The sequence below is a fragment of the Neofelis nebulosa genome, chromosome 3, assembly GCF_028018385.1.
Source record: "Neofelis nebulosa isolate mNeoNeb1 chromosome 3, mNeoNeb1.pri, whole genome shotgun sequence".
Lineage (NCBI taxonomy): Eukaryota > Metazoa > Chordata > Mammalia > Carnivora > Felidae > Neofelis > Neofelis nebulosa.
This window is the reverse complement of record NC_080784.1, coordinates 181146120-181155356: the sequence shown is the minus strand read 5'-3', so window position 1 is coordinate 181155356 and position 9237 is coordinate 181146120. Positions and strand designations below refer to the sequence as shown.

Below are 9237 nucleotides of genomic sequence, written 5' to 3'. Positions count from 1 at the left end.
AGCATTAAAAACGGGTCCTTGCATGTAGGACAACTGAGTTAGAAAAGTAGAGTGAATGGATGGAATCTACCGTATGGTAAAAATGCTACAAACACCATTTAGTTGTCGTCGATAAGAAATTTACTTGTTTTAAAAAAATCCAAGTGTTGGCATTGTCCAAAAAACTTAACAGGTTTATTTATAGTTGTTATAAGGTTGAACTGCTGAAAAACGTGTTCACTGAAACATTTTGACGTGCATTCATGCTTTATGTCCCCGCATTTATATTAAAAATTCACATACAAATGAAAATGGAGACACTGCCAATGCCTGATTTCTGTCCCCCACTTTTCCATTTGCAATCATATACTTAGGTACTTTTGACCCCATGGTGGGGGTGGTGGGGGGGGATATCTAACATTCAGGACCACCAATAACAGAAAGAAGAGATTTTTTTTTTTTTTTTTGAATGAAATGTTTTCCATCAGGGTGGATTCTTAAGCACATTCTCCACATAGGCGGTGTGCTAGCTGGATATCTTTGGGCGTAATTGTTACACGTTTGGCACATGACACAGGTTGGTGTCTTCAAAGAGGCCCGCCAGATAGGCCTTGCTTGCCTCCTGCAAAGCACCAACAGCTGCACTCTGGAGGCCCAGATGTGTTTTGTGAAGTCCCGAGCAATTTCTCACAGCAGACGCTGGAAAGGAAGTTTGAGGATCAGGATCAGAAGTTCAGGGGACTTCTGACAAGGTCGAATTTTGCGGGGTGCCCCTGTACCAGCCCTGTAAGGATGAGGTTTCTTCACCCCTCCAGTAGAGGGCGCACTCGTGTGAATGCCTCTTGTCGTCGTCAGTTGCTTCCTCGGTGCTTTACCATGGGTCGATTTGCGGGCAGTCAGCTCTTTAGGAGCCCTGGTACTGCGACCTCCTTCCTTTACCCCCTTCTTCGGCTGGAGCTCAGCGACCTAGAGGCGGTGCTGGCATTAGCAAGCGAGGGGGCGTGGCTGCGGCTGCAAACACAGTTATCATGTTTATTTCTTTTGCGAAAAAAGCGAGATACAATCAAAGAAAGGCTGAGGAGGCCATGTAAGAGCCTAATCTATGTGATTTTTAATAAACATTGTTTTATTATTTTTTTTCAGTGTGGAAATAGGGGGAAAAGGAAGAATATAGAGTAATCAAAGAAAATCTCTTGACCTGACTTTGCATGATGGACCAACCTCATACAAACAGATTGGCTTTTGAAAATAAAGGGGCCTGGGGCGCCTGGGTGGCGCAGTCGGTTGAGCGTCCGACTTCAGCCAGGTCACGATCTCGCGGTCCGTGAGTTCGAGCCCCGCGTCGGGCTCTGGGCTGATGGCTCGGAGCCTGGAGCCTGTTTCCGATTCTGTGTCTCCCTCTCTCTCTGCCCCTCCCCCGTTCATGCTCTGTCTCTCTCTGTCCCAAAAATAAATTAAAAAAAAAAAAAAAAAAAAAAAAAGGAAAATAGATCCTCTTAGTGGAAGGATAGGTCATCGTAATTGATAGAATTTAAAAAAAAAAAAAAAAAAAAAAAAAGAAAATAAAGGGGCCCGTGAGGATCGCAATTTGGAATAAAAAGTGGAACTACCCAGAAAAATCAAGATTTACCTGGGGAAAACATGGAGAGGTCAAGGTTGATGCAGCACCTGTGTTGGAGCAGAACGGTGGCTGTAGGCCATGGCTGGAAAGACTCTCAAGTTTCTATTTCTTTATTTTTTTCTTTGTTGATGTGTTGCTGATATTAGTTATGGTGGCACTAAAAGTAGGCCAGCAGGGAAAGGAGCCACTAATAACAGATCTCATGTATGCGTTCTTGTTTTTCTATCACAAGTAGGACTCACACTTTAGGTTGAGTAATTATTAATATTCTTGAACTTTATCTGAATTCTGGAGGCAGTGGGGTGGCCATCTCAGACAGGCAAGTCATTTCTGAGACAGATGAGGTATTTTGTATTACTGTTAAGAGATTAAAACCTCATTTTTGGATCCTTAAATTATCACTTAGAACAACTCTCTACTTACATTAGACACTAAGGTAAGTAATATAGTAAAAGTTTAAGTGAATGGGCTGTAGAATCAGAGAATCCTAACCTCAAATCCTAGTTCCTTCTCTCTTTAGTTGTATGGCTTTGATTGATTTAGGAATTTTCTGAGCCTCAGTTTATGTATAAAATAAATTTAATAATAAGACCTAGTTCTTTGGTTTGTATTAGGTTTAAATGAGAAAATGAGCACTTGGGAGAGAATTGGCACCAAATAAATGTCTTGTTATTGCTGTTTACTGTTATGGTATCTAGATTTCCAGTGGAAGATTATAGTAATTGGAAGAAATAGTCATTGGTTAAAAAAACAAACCAAAACAAAACCCCCAAAATGACAACCCATCATAGTCCTGCAACTAGTTGATGAAAGAAAAGCCTTGAAAACAAGTGATCTTCCTTCAAGTTCATTTCCTCATGTTTTACCATTGTGTTCTTTTTAATTTTTGTACCTGTTTGTACTATTATTTTTAAGTCTAACTTAAACTGTTTTTTTTCCTAGTACTCAGAAAGAAGTACCCAATTGTGATCGAGGATTCCTGTGAAATGTGGTAGACACAAAGGATACAGCAAAGCAAAACCTACTTTTTAACTTAAAATGAGATTAATTTTTCCACAAAGGAATGTATTAAAACATGCCGCTTTTAATGAAAATATATAATGAAGATAGCATTATCTACTATTCTCACCAATAGTAAAAAGTTCTGATTAACTTTCAAAGCAAAAAAGTTTAAATGGAAAAAGATATGCATTGAAGTGGACTATATATGTATTTGTATATATACATATATATTTGTATATATATATATATATATATACACGTATATATGCATATACACACAAACATATATATATTTATATATATGTTTATACATATGTATTTATAGATATATATTTGGTGCCTTTTATATATATATATTTATATGTGTATATTTGGTGCCTTTTGAAGATTTGAACAAGATTCATATCTATATATTAGTTGAGATTGAAAAATGTGAAACACCAAGGCTTTCTCACAATATGCCAAGTTTTAACTTTCCAGTCTCTAATGAACAAGATACAGTTGCACGGACAAACTAATGAGAAATATGGATAAATATTTCAACACAAAATAATGTATTCTCACAGTACATGGATAAAACACATGCGCCTCAAGTAAGAAATATGCTGTCTATGTAGTTCCCTTCTTTTAAACTGCTGGAAAATTATTGATTGGAAACATTTAGAAGATCAATTGGTGAATGCTCATAGTTCATCATTGAGACATTTAAATATGGTGATTATGCTACTTTTGAACTGAGTGTCGATTAAATTTTCTTATAAGAAACCATATTTGGGGAATTATCTTAAAATAATCTTAAATCCCAGATTAACCTTTTCTAATTGGCATGCTTTAGAATCATCAGTCACAAATTAACAAAGCAGACAGGTTAACAACAACAACAACAACAACAAAAATGCCCATTACACTACCCAAATGTTCCAAAAATAATGAACTTACACCCACTACAATAAATACAGTGTGTGTATATGTGTGTGTATGGTACAGAAGTGTCTATAGTTGGTGATTTAGAGTTGATTTCATGTTCTTTGCATTATGAAGTAAATCAAAGGCCATTTTATTTCCTCTTAAACCTCAGAGATTTTTGGAAGTAAGGAAAAAAAGCCCTAGCTTTATTCTAAAAGCTGTAAGTACATCCTTATTGTGCTAGAATTTTGGCAACTTTAATGTGAAAACTTGACATCAAGAAGACACAAGATTCGTGGAATTTACCACTGACAAAGACAGCAAAAGTCTGTAGTCACTTCTGTGACGACTGGCATGATTGGATATAATGGCCTCATTTCTAAGGGGCTTGTGAAAGGGATGATGGCAAAATAACTATGGGTTTCTTTCCTGGTTCAAGCAAGTAAAAAAAAAAAAAAAAAAAAAAAAAAAAAAAAAAAAACCAGAGTAGGCAGCTTCCTGTGTTGTATGTTTGGACTGTTAGTGATACTGAACAGTGTTTATAAACAAAATCTATGCCATTCATTTTATTGTGAGTTTTTTTTAAATATTTTATTAAGACTTTATATTTTTATTTATTTTAAAAATGTTTAATGTCTATTTATTTTTTAGAGAGATAGAGCACAAGCAGGGGAGGGGCAGAGAGAGAGGGAGACCCAGATTCTGAAGCAGGCTCCAGGCTCCGAGCTGCCAGCACAGAGCCCGACACGGGGCTGGAACTCACAAACTGCGAGGTCATGACCTGAGCTAAAGTCAGGCGCTCAACTGACTGAGCCACTCAGGTGCCCCAAGACTTTAGATTTTTAGAGAAGTTTTAGGGTCAGACCAAAACTGAGAGGAAGATACAGAGATTTGCTATTTGTCCCCTGCCCCAAACATGTATAGCTAGCCCCCTAATCAACATCCCCAGCCAGATTGGCTTCTTTCATGTAGTAACGTAGTAAGGTTCTTCCAGGTTTTTTCATAGTTTAACAGTTCACTTCTTTTTAGTACTGAATAATATTCTATTGTCTGGATAGACCACTATTGATACATTCATTGTTCGAAGGACATCTGGATGGCTTCCAAGTTTTGATAATACGAAGAGAGTTTCTATAAACACCTGTGCATGATTTTGTGTGTGGCTTAACTTTTCAACTACTTTTGGTAGTTGAAAGGGGCCATTTTGTATTCTGACCGGCAATTCCTGAGAGTTCCTGTTGCTACACATCCTTTCCAGCAATTGATGGCAGCAGTGTTTCGGATTTTGGCCATTTTAATAGTTATTAGTGATATCTCGTTGTTTTTAATGTGCCTTTCTTAGTAACATATGCTTCGCATCTTTTCATATGCTTGTCATCCATATATCTTCTTAGCTGAAGTATCTGTTGAAGTAATTACCCCCCTCTTTTTACCTCAGAGTGGTTGTTAATCTTGGATTTTAAGGATTCTTCTACATCATGGGTAACAGTCATTTACAAGTATGTTTTTTGCAAATATTTTCTCCACTTCTGTGATTTGTGTTCTCATTCTCTCCACATTATCTTTCACTGAACAAAAGTTTTTTTAATTTTAATAAAATGCAGCTTATCAATTACTTATTTCATGGGTCATGCCCTCGGTGTTGTATCAAATAGTCATTGCCGTAATCATGGCTATCTACAGTTTCTCTTATGTTATTTTCTAGGAGTTTTATAGTTTTGCATTTTTCTCTTAGAGTTATGATCCATTTGGGGTTAATTTTTGTGAAGGATATAAATACTGTGTATAAATGTACTTTTGTATATGTATGTCCAATTGTCCTAGGCTTATTTTGCTTAGAAGACCATTTTTTAAAGTTATTTATTTATTTTGAGAAAGAGAGAGAGAGAGAGAGAAAGACAACACATGCACATGATGGGGAAGGGCAGAGGGAGAGAGAGAATACCAAGCAGGCTGTGCACTGACAGTGTGGAGACTGATGTGGGGCTTGAACTCACAAACCTGTGAGATCATGACGTGAACTGAATTCAAGAGTTGGGCGCTTAACCAAGCCACCCAAAAAGACCACTTTTTGTTTTATTTAATTGTCTTGGCTCCTTATTCAAAGATCAGTTGTCTGTATTTATGAGGATCTGTTTCTGGGTTTTCTATTCTATATCAATGGAGGTTTTTTGTTTGTTTGTTTTGTTTGTTTTTTGCTTTGTGTTTTGTTTTGTTTGTTTTTAATCTATTCTTACAATAGTACCATTCTGTCTTAATTAATGAAGTTTTATAGTAAGTCTTACATTTGGGTAGTGTCAGTCCTTCAACTTAAATGTTTTGTTGTCTATTCTGGAACAGAAGAGACATATAAACTTTAGAATCAGTTTGCTGTTTTCCACAAAATAACTTGGTGAGATTTGGCTGAGGTTGCTTTGAATCTATACATCAAGATGGGAAGAACTAATATCTTTACAATATTGAGTCTTTCTATACATGAACATGGAATATCTTTCCAATGATTTAATTCTTCTTTAGTTGTATGAATCATAGTTTTGTAGTTTTTTTTTTTAAATAAAGATATTGTACATATTATGTTAGATATATACTTAACCAGTACATTTTAGGGGGGTACTCATGTAAATTATGTTTTTTAATCAAATCATTTGTTCTCTGCTGGTATATAGAAAAGTGATTGACCTTGTATCCTGCAATCTTGTCAAAGGATCTTGTATACTGCAACCTTATTATAATGGATTATTGTTCCAGGAGGGTTTGTTGTTTGTTTTTTTGTCAGTACTTTTGCATTTTCTTTTTATTTATTTCTTTTTAAAGATTTTTATTTTAGAGAAATAGGGAGCAAATGGGGGAAAGGGGCAGAGGGAGAGAGAGAGAATCCACACAGATCGTAGAGCCTGATGCAAGGCTTGATCCCATGACCCTGGGATCATGACCTGAGCTGAAATCAAGACTCATATGCTCAACTAACTGAGCCATCCAAGCACCCCAGTTCTTTTGTATTTTCCATATAGACAGTCGTGTCATGTGGGAGCAGAGAGTTTTATTTCTTCCTTTCAAATTTGTATGCCTTTTATTTCCTATTCTGTTCTTATTGCTTTAGCTAGAACTTTCAGCACAATGTTGAAAAGGAGTGGGGAGATGGGACATCTTTGCCTTTTACCTGATCTTAGGAAGGAAAATTTAGAGTTTCTCACTGTGATAGTTCCGTTTATTCACAAAGGATATGTTTCAAGACCCCTGGTAGACACCTAAAACTCCAGATAGTACTGAACCCTATATCTATATGATTTTCCTGTAAATAAGTAAATAAGTAAAATAAGGTTTAATTCATAAATTTGGCACAGTAAGAGATTAACAACAATAATAAAATAGAATAATTATAATAATATACTGTAATAAATGTTATGTGAATATGGTCTCTCTTTGTCTGTCAAACTGTATTATATTGTATTCACCTTTTTTCTTCCCGTGGTGATGTGAAAATATCTATGTGATAGATGCAGTGAGGTGAATGATGTAGGCACCGTGACCTAGTGTTAGGATACTATCATCTGTTTCTGAACTGTGGTTGACCACAGGTCATTGAAACTTCAGAAAGTAAAACCACAGATTGTATGTGTGTGGGGAGGGGGGCGGGGAGGGAGTCTGCTGTATTACGTATAATATTTGCTGTAGGGTTTTTGTAGATATTCTTATTAAGTAGAGGAAGTTCCCCTCTATACCTAGCTTTTTTTGCATCTATTGATATAATACTGTTATAATCCTTACTTAGTTTATTTATATGATGGATTACATCAATTGATATTCTAATGTGGAACCATCCTTGCATAACTGGGATAAACTGGTCATAATGTATAATTGTTTTTATACACCATAATGTATAATTGTTTTTATACACCATTGGATTGGATTTGCTAATATTTTATTGAGAGGGCCTGTAAGATTTTTCCCATGCTAATATTTCCTAGACATATAAATATTAAGACTGTGTCACTTAAGCTCATTCAGGGAATTTAACAGAAAGGCAAGAGAAAAAAAGATATTTTGAAGAGTTTAAGTCTTTCTAGAATATTTATAACAGTTTTCATAAAATGAAAGAAAAAAATGTTTTGTTTTGTTTTTAATTTTTTTTTCAACGTTTTTAATTTATTTTTGGGACAGAGAGAGACAGAGCATGAACGGGGGAGGGGCAGAGAGAGAGGGAGACACAGAATCGGAAATAGGCTCCAGGCTCCGAGCCATCGGCCCAGAGCCTGACGCGGGGCTCGAACTCACGGACCGCGAGATCGTGACCTGGCTGAAGTCGGACGCTTAACCGACTGCGCCACCCAGGCGCCCCAAAGAAAAAAATGTTTTAACATTTATTTATTCTGAGAGAGAGAGAGAGAGAGAGAGAGAGAGCGGGGGAGGGGCAAGAGAGAGGGAGACACAGAATCCAAAGCATGCTCCAGGCTCTGATCTGTCAGCACAGAGCCTGATGAGGGGCTTGAACCCATGAACGATGAGATCATGACTTGACCGAAGTCAGGCACTTAACCAACTGAGCCACCCAGGTGCCCTGAAAATTTCTTTTTTAACATAAAGAATAATATGTGGTTAAATATGTGGTGATGCTCTTTCATTTTTTTCATATTTTATTATGCAAAATTCAAGTTCAGCATATCAGGAAAAAGTAGTCATTTAAATAGTGTTTATTTATTCAAGTATATACCACAAAATAACTGCTAAGATTTTATAATAAAAAAAAAAATACTTCACCTTTTAATAAATATGTACTGTGCAGGAGGCAGTATTCTAAATCCTATATATGAATTATCTTACATACCTCTTATCACAAAGCCATGAAATATGTGTTTATCATCATCATTATCATCATCATCATTATTGCCATTTTATACATGAAGAATCCTATATTTAGAGAGATTAATTTATTTAGGGTCCCACAATAAATAAAAAGAGCATATCAGGATAAAAAATATATATCATAATTTAAAATCCATAGTATTGGGGCACGTAAATAGGTTTGTTAGTAAAGCATGTAACTTTTGGTGTTAGGCTTATAGATTTGAGCCCCACATTGGGTGTAGAGATCACTTCAAAAATTAAAATTTGGGGCGCCTGGGTGGGTCAGTTGGTTGAGTGACTGGCTCTTGACTTCAGCTCAGGTCATGGTCTCACAGTTCATGGGATCACTCTCTCCTTTATCTCTGTCCCTCCCCCGCTCATATGCACATGCACATATGTGCATGTTCTATATCAAAATACATAAACTTAAAAAAAACTCTTTAAAAGATAAATAAAAAATTAAAACTTAAAAAAAATAAAATCCAATGGTATTACCATTATTAATAATTTAAAATTTGGACTCCAAAGTGAAACTCTTGCAATTGTGGAACATTTAAAAAAATGTTGTTCCTTTCATAATATTTCACATTGTTTACAATATATTATTACTCATACAAAATGTGCATTCAAAATGGTATATTAATTAACTGTTAGAAATTCACAGTTTTATTATAATTTTGAATCTATAGCAAGCAGTATAGCAATAATTGAGGAGATTTTCCCTTTGTTGTGTAAGAAGGGAAGTGTTGAGAGGCAACTTGCTATTTTTTTTAATGCTTACTTATTTTTGAGAGAGACAGAACATGAACGGGGGAGGGTCAGAGAGAGAAGGAGGCACAGAATCTGAAGCAGGATCCAGGCTCTGAGCTGTCAGTCCAGAGCCC

The 9237-nt window shown here is 36.0% G+C and overlaps 1 pseudogene; it reads right to left on the bottom strand.

Annotated features, from left to right (window-relative positions):
- Positions 1 to 476: 476 nt before the first annotated feature.
- On the bottom strand, positions 477 to 1680 carry LOC131508090 (histone H3.3A-like; annotated as a pseudogene).
- Positions 1681 to 9237: the final 7557 nt, after the last annotated feature.